The 14,562-nt window shown below is 43.4% G+C and overlaps 1 protein-coding gene across 2 annotated transcripts in view; it reads left to right on the forward strand.

Moving 5' to 3' along the window:
• Positions 1-14,562, forward strand: part of syde2 (synapse defective 1, Rho GTPase, homolog 2 (C. elegans)) — a 170,203-nt gene that overhangs the window by 136,455 nt on the left and 19,186 nt on the right. The gene's annotated exons all lie outside the window — the stretch shown is intronic.

A 14,562-nucleotide genomic window follows, 5' to 3' on the forward strand; every position in this document is an offset into this window, starting at 1 on the left:
TCCACTGCTCTTCCCTCATCCACGTGCTTGGTCACCTCCTCGAAGAATTCAATAAGACTTGTAAGGCAAGACCTACCCTTCACAAATCCGTGCTGGCTGTCCCTAATCAAGCAGTGTCTTTCCAGATACTCATAAATCCTATCCCTCAGTTCCCTTTCCATTACTTTGCCTACCACAGAAGTAAGACTAACAGGCCTGTAATTCCCGGGGTTATCCCTATTCCCTTTTTTGAACAGGGGCACAACATTCGCTACTCTCCAGTCCCCTGGTACCACCCCCGTTGCCAGTGAAGACGAGAAGATCATTGCCAACGGTACTGCAATTTCCTCTCTTGCTTCCCACATAATCCTAGGATATATCCCGTCAGGCCCGGGGGACTTGTCTATCCTCAAGTTGTTCAAAATGTCCAACACATCTTCCTTCCTAACAGGTATCTCTTCTAGCTTGCCAGTCCATTTCACACTCTCCTCTTCTACAATACGGTCCCTCTCGTTCGTAAATACTGAAGAGAAGTACTTGTTCAAGACCTCTCCTATCTCTTCCGACTCAATACACAGTCTCCCACTACTGTCCTTGATCGGACCTACCCTCGTTCTCGTCATTCTCAGGTTTCTCACATACGCATAAAATGCCTTGGGGTTATCCTTGATCCTATCCGCCAACGATTTTTCATGCCCTCTCTTAGCTCTCCTAATCCCTTTCTTCAGGTCCCTTCTGGCTATCCTGTATCCCTCCACTGCTCTGTCTGAATCCTGTTTCCTCAACCTTATGTAAGCCTCCTTCTTCCTCTTTACCAGACATTCAACCTCTCTCGTCAACCAAGGCTCCCTCACACGACCATTTCTTTCCTGCCTGATAGGTACATACATATCATGGACACGTCGTATCTGCTCTTTGAAAAAGTTCCACATTTCCACCACATCCTTCCCTGAGCCTAAGCTCCCAACGTATGCTCCTCAAATCCTGCCTTACAGCATCGTAATTTCCCTTCCCCCAATTATAAAATCTACCTTGTTGTGCGCACCTATCTCTCTCCATAACCAAGGTGAAAGTCACAGAATTGTGGTCACCATCACCAAAATGTTCACCCACTAACAAGTCCACCACTTGTCCCGGTTCATTACCGAGTACCAAATCCAATATGGCCTCCCCTCTGGTTGGACAATCTACATACTGCGTTAGAAAAGCTTCCTGGACACACTGCACAAACACCGCCCCATCCAATCTACTTGATCTAAAGAGCTTCCAATCAATATTTGGGAAGTTGAAATCGCCCATGACTACGACCCTGTGGCTTCTGCACCTTTCCAAAATCTGTTTCCCAATCTGTTTCTCCACATCTCTGCTGCTATTGGGGGGCCTATAGTAAACACCCAACAAGGTGACTGCACCTTTCCTATTTCTGACTTCAGCCCATACTACCTCCAGAGGCAGATCCCCCTCAAACTTCCTTTCTGCAGCCGTTATACCATTTCTAATTAGCAATGCCACCCCCCCTCCTTTTTTCCCACCCTCCCTAATCTTACTGAAACACCTGTAACCAGGAACCTCCAACAGCCATTCCTGTCCCACATCTATCCACGTTTCCGTGATGGCCACAACATCGTAGTCCCAGGTACCGATCCACGCCTTAAGTTCACCCACCTTATTTCTGATACTCCTTGCGTTGAAGTATACGCACTTGAGCCCGTCTCTGTGTCCGCAAGTAGTCCCTGTCAGTGCTACCTTCTCCACAGCCTCCCTACAGTCTTGGGCATCCTGACAAACAGCTAACCTACTTGCTGGACTACAAGTCCGGATCCCATCCCCCTGCCAAATTAGTTTAAACCCCCCCGAAGAGTGCTAGCAAACCTACCCCCCAGGATATTGGTGCCCTTCTGGTTCAGGTGCAACCCGTCTTGTTTGTACAGGTCCCACCTTCCCCAGAATGCAGTCCAATTGTCCAAATATCTGAAGCCCTCCCTCCTACACCAGCCTTGCAGCCACGTGTTCAACTGCACTCTCTCCCTATTCTTTGCCTCACTGTCACGTGGCACCGGCAACAACCCAGAGATGACGACTCTGTCTGTCCTAGCTTTTAGCTTCCAGCCTAACTCCTTGAGCTCTTGAATGACCTCCCCACCCCTCTTCCTACCTATGTCGTTGGTGCCAATGTGCACCACGACTTCTGGCTGCACACCCTCCCCCTTAAGGATTCTGAAGACACGGTCTGAGACGTCTCGGACCCTAGCACCCGGGAGGCAACAAACCATCCGTGAGTCTCGCCCATGTCCACAGAACCGCCTGTCCGTCCCTCTAACTAGAGAGTCCCCTATAACTAGCGCTCTCCTCCTCTCCCCCTTTCCCTTCTGAGTCTCAGAGCCACAGACCCCTTCACTGCAGCTTACACCTGCAACGCTGTCCCCCCCAACAGTTTCCAAAGCTGTATATTTATTTTTTAGGGGAACGACCACAGGGGAACCCTGCACTGCCTGCTTCTTCCCCTTCCCACCTCTAACTGTTACCCAGCTACCTCGGTTCTCCGGCGTAACTATGTCCCTGTAGCTTCTATCAATCACCCTCTCAGCCTCTCGAATAATCCTCAGTTCATCCAACTACAGCTCCAGTTCCCTAACTCGTTCGGTGAGGAGCAGGATCTGACTGCATTTCCTGCAGACGAAGTCGGCAGGAGTATCGGTGGTCACCCCTACCTCAAACATCCTGCAGGAGGAACATTCCACCGCCTGCGCTGCCATGACTGTACACTTTCTCCAAAAAACAAGAACACTGAGTCAATAACACTGAGTCACTTACCTGTGGACTTTAAAGTTAGGTTAGAGGAGGAGGGTGGGAGGGAGGCCCTACGGGAGTAGGACCTGGGGTCTAGAACACACCCACTCAAATACTAATCACTTACCTTCCTAATCTAATCTAATCTAATCAAAATTGCTAACCTTAATCCCATCTAGTAGCCTGTATTTCAGTATTTTCCTCTACAACATATGTATTTTTCCAGTGTGAATTCGACGAAAACTATTCAGCAGGGAGATGGGAACCTAAATTGTAGTTCCAGGGTACACGAGATTGAGAGTAGTGAGGTTAGAAATAAGGTTTCAAGGTCACAAGAGTGTACCGGTAAGGAAGAAGTTGGTTTGAAGTGTGTCTACTTCAACGCCAGGAGCATCCAGAATAAGATGGGTGAACTTGCAGCATGGCTTGGTCCCTGGGATGTGGTAAAGCTGATGACTAACTCATGGAACCTATAACAGTTCCTTTGCAGAGAAGTCCCAGCCATGCCCTTTGTAGCATCTTCCAATAATGGTCAATACACTGTTGGGGATTCTGTCTCAATGCGTGTCAGAGTCGGTTACCCTTGAAGGTAACTCTTCTGTTGATCCGGTCTTTGAGAACTTTCCAGATCCTTTCTAGATTTTCCTCATTGACTCTGGAGAGACCAGATGTGTTAATTCTGTGAAGCTCTTCCTTGCCAATGGTTTTCCTTGCAAAATCTTTAGAGCTCATTTCTGGGATCATCTATCGCTTGGTCTGTAAAATGGAGCTGCGTTATTGGATACCTAATCTATAAATGAGATTTCTGGTATCCATGATTCTGCCTGAATGTTGGGCACTGCCATCTTAAGCTGTGTTTTCTGACTGAATAAATTGACATTGGAAGCAAAACGGTACATTTCAATCCTCCTTTTGTAACATGCTTCGTGTTACAAGCGGCTAAAGAAAATCTTACTCGAGATAAATTCCTTCGTTATGATTAGTGAGCTAAAATAAATGCTCTGTGAATGTTTGATAATAAAACCTTTAAACTTGACTATTCAATACAAAGATTGAACAATTTTGAAAGAAGTAAGGAGCTGAATTGGAGTTATTAACTTTATCCACATTCTTAAATGTATTTATGAAAATGTGGTCAAAGATTCAGATAAAATGCAAGTCCATTGTGCTTTCATTTGAAGCCTTGGCTGATGGTTGATTTCCAGGACCACAATCAAATGAAAGTAACATGATCAAAGCTTTAAAACTTCTTTGATGTCAAAACATGTGCGTGGTTTAATGACTTCTAACTATGCGTGTTGCTACATAAGTTGATAAACGAATGTGCTGACTGATTGAGAGGCAAAGTGAAGAGTAACCTAATATTTAACCCTTTGAAATCTTGACATCAAATGTTCTGTAAAAACAATAGTGAGCCATAGCTGCTGCAGATGCTCACTCTAAGTTAATTTTTGGACAGTCTCTCATCCAACACAAGATCTATGGTATAAGTCAGAAAGTATCTTGAACTAAGTGTTGTCTTGCCTCAATATTTTGCCTAAAGTCTGAACCACAAAATTGTATATGTAACTCAAACTGTGCTGTTATTATTATGTAGAGCCACCATTGTGTCTTAACTATTAAAGGTATAGTTGCCATAGTCTTATCAGATCAAAAGGTTGCTCTCCCATTATGGAGAGAGAGAGAGAGATGACTGGTGATGGTTTAACCTGAGGGTCACCATGCCTCAGGTAAGTGGAGAGATTGAGAAGGAGAGTCATTCATGGTGCCACAGCTGATGTGGGAATTACTGTTGGCATCATTCTGCATCACAAACCAGCTGTTCACCCGGTTAAGCTAACTCACCCTCCATAACCATTATAATGTATTTGTCTTGCCTGTAAATAAGGCATTTAATTTGGCCAAATCCTTTTGCCCTTCCACATCATCAAAGCTTTCCCTATTAGTAGTTGGTGTGTATAATATATTCTTCAAAATGATTTACAGTTATTTTTGATTCTGATTTTACAATCATCATCATCGAGTTTAGAATTAGAATCTCAGCGTTGAAACAGGCCCTTCAGCCCAACAAGTCCACACCGACACTCCGAAGAGTAACCCAGCCAGACTCATTCCCCGACCATAAGACATAGGAGTGGAAGTAAGGCCATTCGACCCATTGAGTCCACTCCGCCATTTAATCATGGCTGATGGGCATTTCAACTCCACTTACCCGCATTCTCCCCGTAACCCTTAATTTCTTGTGACATCAAGAATTTATCAATCTCTGCCTTGAACTCCGTTGCACTCCGCGGCAATGAATTCCACAGGTCCACCACTCTCTGGCTGAAGAAATGTCTCCACATTTCTATTCTGAATTAACCCCCTCTAATTTTAAGGCTGTGTCCACGGGTCCTAGTCTCCCCTCCTAACGGAAACAATTTCTTAGCGTCCACCCTTTCCAAGCTATGTATTATCTTGTAAGTTTCTACTAGATCTCCCCTTAACCTTCTAAACTCCAATGAGTATAATCCCAGGATCCTCAGCTGTTCCTCGTATGTTAGACCTACCATTCCAGGGATCATCCGTGTGAATCTCCGCTGGACACGCTCCAGTGCCAGTATGTCCTTCCTGAGGTGTGGGGCCCAAAACTGGACACAGTACTCCAAATGAGGCCTAACCAGAGCTTTATAAAGTCTCAGTAGCACATCGCTGCTTTTATATTCCAACCCTCTTGAGATAAATGACAACATTGCATTCGCTTTCTTAATCACGGATTCAACCTGCATGTTTACCTTTAGAGAATCCTCGACTAGCACTCCCAGATCCCTTTGTACTTTGGCTTTATGAATTTTCTCACCGTTTAGAAAGTAGTCCATGCTTGTATTCTTTTATCCAAAGTGCAAGACCTCACATTTGCTCACATTGAACTTCATAAGCCATTTCCTGGACCACTCTCCCAAACTGTCCAGATCCTTCTGCAGCCTCCCCACTTAGATTAGATTACATTACAGTGTGGAAACGGGCCCTTCGGCCCAACAAGTCCACACTGACCCGCCGAAGCGTAACCCACCCATACCCCTACATTTACCCCTTACCTAACACTACGGGCAATTTAGCATGGCCAATTCACCTAACCTGCACATCTTTGGACTGTGGGAGGAAACCGGAGCACCCGGAGGAAACCCACGCAGACACGGGGAGAACGTGCAAACTCCACACAGTCAGATGCCTGAGGCGGGAATTGAACCCGGGTCTCTGGCGCTGTGAGGCAGCAGTGCTAACCACTGTGCCACCGTGCCGCCCACACTTCCTCAGTATTACCTGCCTGTCCACCTATCTTCGTATAATCGGCAAACTTCGTTAGAATGCCCCCAGTCCCTTCATCCAGATCATTAATATATGTGGCCCCAACACTGAACCCTGTGGGACAGCGCTTGTCACCGGCTGCCATTCCGAAAAAGAACCCCTTATCCCAACTTTCTGCGTTCTGTCAGACAGCCAATCCTCAATCCATGCCAGTAGCTCACCTCGAACACCATGGGCCCTCACCTTACTCAGCAGTCTCCCGTGTGGCACATTATCAAAGGCCTTTTGGAAGTCTAGATAGACCACATCCACTGGGTTTCCCTGGTCTAACCTATTTGTCACCTCTTCAAAGGTTTGTCAGGCAACTAACTGTGTGGAGTTTGCATGTTCTCCCCATGTCTGCGTGGGTTTCCTCCGGGTTCTCCGGTTTCCTCCCACAGTCCAAAGATGTGCAGGTCAGGTGAATTGGCCATGCTAAATTGCCCGTAGTGTTAGGTAAGGGATAAATGTAGGGGTATTGGGTGGGTTGCGCTTCGGCGGGTCAGTATGGACTTGTTGGGCCGAAGGGCCTGTTTCCACACTGTAAGTAATTTAATCTAAACGATGGATTCTAGAATTTTACCAACAACCGAAGTTAGGCTAATTGGCTTATAATTTTTCCATCTTTTGTCTTGATCCTTTCTTGAACAGTGGGGTTACAACAGCGGTCTTCCAATCATCCGGGACTTTCCCTGACTCCAGTGACTTTTGAAAGGTCTCAACCAACGCCTCTACTATTTCCTCAGCCACCTCCCTCAGACCTCTAGGATGTAGCCCATCGGGTTCTTATGTATTGAAAGAAACTTTTACTATCATTTCTAATATTACTGGCTAGCCTACCTTCATATTTGATCCTCTCCTTCCTTATTTCTCTCTTTGTTATCCTTTGTTTGTTTTTGTAGCCTTCCCAATCTTCTGATTTCCCAGTGCTCTTGGCCACTTTATAGGATCTCTCTTTTTCTTTGATATATTTCCTGACTTCCTTTGTCAGCCATGGCTGTCTAATCCCTCCCCGGATAATCTTTCTTTTCTTGGGGATGAACCTCTGTACTATGTCCTCAATTATACCCACAAACTCCTGCCATTTTTGCTCTATTGTCTTCCCCGCTAGGCTCTGCTTCCAGTCGATTTTTGTCAGTTCCTCTCTCATGCCCTCATAATTACCTTTATTTAACTGTAACACCATTACATCCGATTTTGCCTTCTCTCTTTCAAACTGCAGACTGAACTCTACCATATTATGATCGCTGCTTCCTAAGTGTTCCCTTACTTTAAGATCTTTTATAAAGTCTGGTTCATTACATAGCACTAGGTCCAGAATAGCCTGCTCCCTTGTGGGCTCCATGACAAGCTGTTCCAAAAAGCCATCCTGTAAGCATTCCAAGAATTCCCTTTCTTTGGATCCACTGGCAACATTATTTACCCAGTCCACCTGCATATTGAAGTCCCCATGATCACCGTGACCTTGCCTTTCTGACATGCCTTTTCTATTTCCCAGTACATGTTGCGCCCCTGGTCCTGACCACTGTTAGGAGGTCTGTACATAACTCCCATTATGGTTTTTTTGCCTTTGTGGTTCCTCAATTCCACCCACACAGACTCCACATCACCCGACCCTATGTCATTCAGTGCCATAGATTTAATTTTGTTCTTAACTAACAAGGCCACCCCGCCCCCTCTGCCCACCTCCCTGTCTTTTCGATAAGTTGTAAATCCTTGGATGTTTAACTGCCAGTCCTGAACCCCCTACAACCATGTCTCTGATGCCTACCACATCATAATCATTCACGATGATCTGTGCTGTTAGTTCATCTACTTTGTTATGAATGCTATGAGCATTCAGGTAAAGTGCCTTAATGCTAACATTCTTATCATTAGAGATATTGGAAGTCATAAGATGTCCTAAGTTATCCTTCCTTTTTGTTGCATTCCTAATCTGCCTCGGGGTTACATCCACCTGCATACATGCTATCCTCCTGCTTATCTTTCCATTTAACTCCATACTCCCTGTCGCTTTCACTTTCCCTTCCCTCCCAACTCAGAAGTCACCCTATAATCACCCCTGACTAATGCACCTAGCCTACACATCCCTGAATGCTATGGGCAATTTAGCATGGCCATTCACCTAACCTGCACATCTTTGGATTGTGGGAGGAAACCGGAGCACCTGGAGGAAACCCACGCAGACACAGGAGAATGTGCAGACTCCACACAGACAGTCACCCGAGGCTGGAATCAAACCTGGGTCCCTGGCGCTGTGAGGCAGAAGTTTTAAGCACCAAACCACAGTGCCACCCCTATGATCCTCCCTTGATCCTCAAATATTAGTTGCTTTTTCTTTTTCAGTGTAGTTGCAAATTGTAGATATGCATTCTTGCTTCTCTAGATCCAAATCCATGATCTATATCTAGGGCTTTACAGTGGTTCTGTGGTTGCCTCACAGTGGCAGGGACCTGGGTGTATGGACCTGTGTGGTGTTTACACATTGTCCTCATGTCTGGATGGGCTGCTTTTTGGAGGATCAGTGTGGACTCAATAGCCTGAAAGGCCTGTTTCAACTCCGTAAAGATTCTATGATTACATGATATTGTGCATAAAATATCCCAGTAAACAATCCTGTGGAATAGTACTACCCAAGTTCAACCAGTCTGCAAAACTGCCTTTAATTTGTGTTCTATCCCTTGCCTCTAAACCCAATTGCCCGAACTATACAACTTTTTTTTAATGTTCCCAGTCTTCAGTTTTTTTGGTCCTCCAAAGACCTTGTGCAGCATGTTCAGTACAAAAGCCCCATTCTGCATCGTTTCCACCACCTCAGTGAACTCTTCTCAGAATTAGATAAAACGTTCAAATGTCAGAAGAAAATTAATTTTGCTAGTTAGACTAAATTTACATTTCTGCTTGCATTGTGATGCTGTAAACTCACTCAGTAAATTTGATGACTAAATCCTGACTGTATAACACTTGGTGGATGGATGTGTGTATTATTCTTGATCTCCCTTGGGAACAGAATATTAGATTCGTTATAAATATCCTCCAAAAAGCTACCTCACTTGCCAAAGGTAAAGGTTTTTTACTAATTGGGAAGAAATTATTCTAAATGCCTATACCGTAACTTTCTAAAGTGAAGCAGAATAGTATACTACAAGGTAATTTAAATTGTAACTGTCCAATCTTCACTGGCTTGGATTGGCTTCCATTCTTGCCCCTTCACCATTACATCTGGAAATGCTAAAGAATATTTCCTTTACTGCTCCATCCAAGCCCCGAGAAAAGCAAACTCTACATGTTGTCCTTTGGCAACATGGAGATGGAGCCAGCTGCCATGTTTCCAGTTACAATGTCTAGCTCTGCCACTCCATCACCTGTCTTGAGGAATTTGCTGTCATTCTGCTAGTTTGACAAGCTATATTAGATGAGTTGCAATTTCCTCAAGCTAAACACTCCATAACCTTATCAACTTCAATGTCGTACTGTCTCAGACTGAACCAGACAGATTGAATATAAGAACAGAAGAAATAGGAGCAGGAGTAGGCCATCTGACCCATCGAGCCTGCTCTCCCATTTCATAAGATGATGGCAGATCTACTCATCTGCTCACTATGAACCTTAATTCCTTTACTGTTCAAAACTCTGTCTTTGCCTTTAAAACATTCAACAAGGTAGCCTCAACTGCTTCACTGGACAGGGATTTCCACAGATTCACAACCTTTTGGGTGAAGACGTTCCTCCTTAACTCAGTCCTAAACCTGCTCCCCACTATCTTGAGGCTACACCCCCTAGTTCTAGTTTCACCCATCAGTAGAAACATCCTCCCTGCGTCTATCCTATCTAGTCCCTTCATAATTTAAATGTTTCTATAAGATTCCCCCCTCATTCTTCTAAATTTCGATGAGTACAGTCCCCGTCTACTCAATCTTTCCTCAAAAGGCTACCTTTTCCATTCCGGAATCAACCTGGAGAACCTCCTGTCCACCCCTTCCAGTGCCAGTACGTCCTTTCTCAAGTAAGGCTGTCGAAACTGTGCACAGTACACCAGGTGTGGCCCCACCAGCACCCTATACAGTTGCAACATAACACTCCTGTTTTAAACTCCATCCCTGTAGCAATGAAGGAAAATATTCTATTTGCATTCTTAATCACCTGCTGCAACTTGGTTGTAACCGCCATGTCCTACTAAATCCCAGACTGAGCTTTTGACTACATATTCTCTCCCATTAGATTAAATCCTGCTTCACCTCTGTAACACTGTCCATTCATCCATGTGATATCATCTCCAAAACGTTACAATTCCTGTCCTACACTGTAATGAGGCAGGCTTGACATTTTATGCTTAGGACAGTGTGAAAACTTAGCTTGCAACAATTTTGAATGTAAATCAGTTTTACTTTCTGGCATTGCATGTAACCTCAAATGAGTATAGCTGCATTGAAATCAAATGTAGTTAAAAATTATCTGCTGTACAGCCTGTCATTTGGATGAAATATGAAGGTATCTGACAATGGCCTGTACTTGAAAAGGCAATTTGCTAAACCTTTGCTGTGGAGCACAGCTGGACTTTCAACAAGACTGATGAGAAGATGATTACATATTTTGAAGTGTTGCTCTGACAGGAGATCTTTAGAATCAGCTGAGCAGAGCAAGGAACCAACAGATTTCTTCACAGGAAAGTCAACTTGAAGCTGAAGTGATGATGTTGAAGTTGGGATTGTGCAACCTTTGGAAAAGATATGGTGTTGACGACAGTAGGAGATGAAACATGAGGAAAGAACTGTGTTCTCCAGATTGGAGAAGGTCATGGTGGACCGTATTGGAAACTGGATAGAGAAGGGGATAACAGTGCAGTGCAGAATTACAGTGAACAAAAGAGAAATCCCTACAGTTCCTTCTGTGTTGGCTAGTATGGATAGATGGTGTTGTTGTGTTCCGGTCACTTAAGCAAGCTGCTGTCTACCCATGTGGCTGACTTTGTGATTTCTTTTCAGATTTGCCCTCTTTCCTGGTTTAACTCTCTTGGGAATTTTAGATAAGAGTTTTGTCCTGTTTCAGTTGCTCTCCTGCTCTAAGTGTTTATTATCCATTATAAATAGTAGACTATTTCTAACAATATTTAACGCAGGCTCTGAAGTAATGTACAGCTAGTAACTTATTTGTAAAAATCCTTCATGCTCTTTAGCTCCAAATTGTTTGATTATTTTTCATTTGAATAATGGACAACGATTGATGAGAATCTGAAAAATGTGGTCAGCAATTGTAAGATTTCTTGGTTATTGGGAGAACATTGATTCACATTTCAAAACTTAAAAGGTAGAAGGTTTTGAATTCAGAGACTTTCTTGGACCAAATAGCAATTCTGAAGTATGAGCTACCTAGTTTGCAGTTGGGGCTGTGCTGTTATTGAATCCAGGAGGTCTGGAGTGTGTTTGCAGTGCTGTAATGCCATATTATTGATGTGCTTTACATTGGTGCAGCACAAACATTCTTATCACTGGGTTTTGTTCCTTTTGCATTCTTTAGATGCCAGCAATAATCTAAAATTAAATGGGGGAACTATCCGACCTGAGAAATTTGCAGATATTTGGGTATTATATTTAACTTGCATCCCTGCTCAAATTTGAAAGTCAGTCTGCTTTATACAGTGAATTTAACTAGCTAAATGCAAAGTTGCACAATTTATTTAACCCAGGCTTCTAAAATTAGAAGTACTTGAAATAAGTGCGGTCAGAGATTGCCAGTTCTGAGAATGACTTCTCTGTGTTTGGACATGCAGTGAACTCCCTTTTAAGTAGCTAACTTCAAAAACCATGGAGGGCGTCTAATAGTGACTATCTCTTTGTGAGAGCTCATAGTGGCTTTTTATATTAGAGACTGAGATCTAATTGGGAACCTTATAAAGGAAGTTTGTTGCAGAGCATCAAATAGTTATTTCCGATGACTTCTGTCTTGCAGCTGTGCTCCTTTCATATGCATCTCAAACTGTTTATTAAAGTACTTATGAGAAAGGTAATACAGATCTTTTAGAAACGTTGTTATTACTGAGGACTTTTTCTGTAAGTGCATGATGGAGATTTTATTCCATATTTAACTTTATCTTTGAAGGTTATTTGGCTTGAAACTATTCTGGGAGAAAGTAAGGACTGCAGATGCTGGAGATCAGAGTCAAAAAGTGTGGTGCTGGAAAAGTACAGCTGATCAGGCAGCATCCGAGGAGCGGAAGAATCAATATTTCGGGCATAAGCCCTTCATCAATCCTGCATAGGTTTAAGAAACAATTGACAAATATATGACAAAATAAAACAAATTGATGGAAAATGTCAGTAGGTCTGGCAGCATCTGTGGGGAGAAATCAGAGTTAACATTTTGGGTCCAGTGACCCCTTCTTTGAAACGATTCTGAGGAAGGGTCACTTGACCTGAAACATTAACTCTGATTTCTCTCCACAGGTGCTGCCAGACCTGCTAAGATTTTCCAGCAACTTCTGTTTTTGTTTCTGATTTGCAACATCCACAGTTCCTTTGGTTGTTTTATTTAACAAATATGTTATTTCTACTTGTAGGATTTTCTTTTGAATTTCTGATTGCTAAATGCTTTTACAAGGTAATTTTTAAAAGCTTACACTGAACTAGATTTACATCAAATAGAACCTATTTCTTGCACTTTCTGTGAATGCTTAACATGAAAAAGCTCGGTTAGAAGTCTGTGTATGCACATGAGGCTAGAGGTGTGAAGCTCGTCATGTTAAGTCAGGATAAACAAGCTGTCCTTTATTGAGGAAGTTGCTGTTAGGATCCGTCCACGGGTGGCCGTGGCTGACGAGGGAAGTTAAGAAACATATAAAGTTAAAAGAGAAAAAGTATAACATAGCAAAGATAAGTGGGAAAACTGAGGACTGGGAAGCTTTTAAAGAACAACAGAGGTTTACTAAGAAGGAAATACGCAGAGAAAAAATGAGGTACGAAGGTAAACTGGCCAATAATATAAAGGAGGATAGTAAAAGTTTTTTTAGGTATGTGAAAGGCATAAAAATGGTTAAGAATTAAAATTGGGCCCTTGAAGACAGAAACAGGGGAATATATTACGGGGAACAAAGAAATGGCAGAAGAATTGAATCGGTACTTCAGATCTGTGTTCACTGGGGAAGACACAAGCAATCTCCCTGAGGTAACAGTGGCTGGAGGACCTGAACTTAAGGGAATTTATATTTGCAGGAATTGGTGTTGGAGAGACTGTTAGGTCTGAAGGTTGATAAGTCCCTGGGGGCTGATGGTCTACATCCCAGCGTACTGAAGGAGGTGGCTCGAGAAATCGTGGATATTGATGTTGGTGATTATTTTCCAGAGTTCGATAGATTCAGGATCAGTTCGTGCACATTGGAGGGTGGCTAATGTTGTACCACTTTTTAAGAAAGGTGGGAGAGAGAAAGCAGGAAATTATAGACCAGTTAGTCTGACCTCAGTGATGGGAAAGATGCTGGAGTCTATTATAAAGGATGAAATTACGACACATCTGGATAGTAGTAACAGGATTGGTCAGAGTCAGCATGGATTTATGAAGGGGAAATCATGCTTGACTAATCTTCTGGAATTTTTTGAGGATGTAACTCTGAAGATGGATGAGGGAGATCCAGTAGATGTAGTGTACCTGGACTTTCAGAAAGCTTTTGATAAAGTCCCACATAGGAGGTTAGTGAGCAAAATTAGGGCGCATGGTATTGGGGGCAAAGTACTAACTTGGATTGAAAGTTGGCTGGCTGATAGGAAACAAAGAGTAGTGAAAAACGGCTCCATTTCGAAATGGCAGGCAGTGACCAGTGGGGTACCGCAGGGATCAGTACTGGGACCGTGGCTTTTTACAATATATGTTAATGATAAAGAAGATGGTATTAGTAATAACATTAGCAAATTTGCTGATGATACTAAGCTGGGTGGCAGGGTGAAATGTGATGAGGATGTTAGGAGATTACAGGGTGACCTGGACAAGTTAGGTGAGTGGTCAGATGCATGGCAGATGCAGTTTAATGTGGATAAATGTATGGTTATCCACTTTGGTGGCAAGAACAGGAAGGCAGATTACTACCTAAATGGAATGAATTTAGGTAAGGGGGCAGTACAGAGACATCTGGGTGTTCTTGTACACCAGTCAATGAAGGTAAGCATGCAGGTACAGCAGGTAGTGAAGAAGGCTAATAGCATGCTGGCCTTCATAACAAGAGGGATTGAGTATAGAAGCAAAGAGGTTCTTCTGCAGTTGTACAGGGCCCTGGTGCGACTACACCTGGAGTACTGTGTGCAGTTCCTGTCTCCAAATTTGAGGGAAGACATTCTGGCTATTGAGTAAGTGCAGCGTAGGTTCACGAGGTCAATTCTTGGAATGGCGGGATTACCTTACACTGAAAGACTGGAGCAACTGGGCTTGTATACCCTTAAGTTTAGAAGACTGAGAGGGGATCTGATTGAGACATATAAG

Source organism: Chiloscyllium plagiosum, unplaced genomic scaffold (genome assembly GCF_037043375.1).
Source record: "Chiloscyllium plagiosum isolate Xiang-an unplaced genomic scaffold, Cpla_swu_hap1 HiC_scaffold_9, whole genome shotgun sequence".
Taxonomy (NCBI): Eukaryota; Metazoa; Chordata; class Chondrichthyes; order Orectolobiformes; family Hemiscylliidae; genus Chiloscyllium; species Chiloscyllium plagiosum.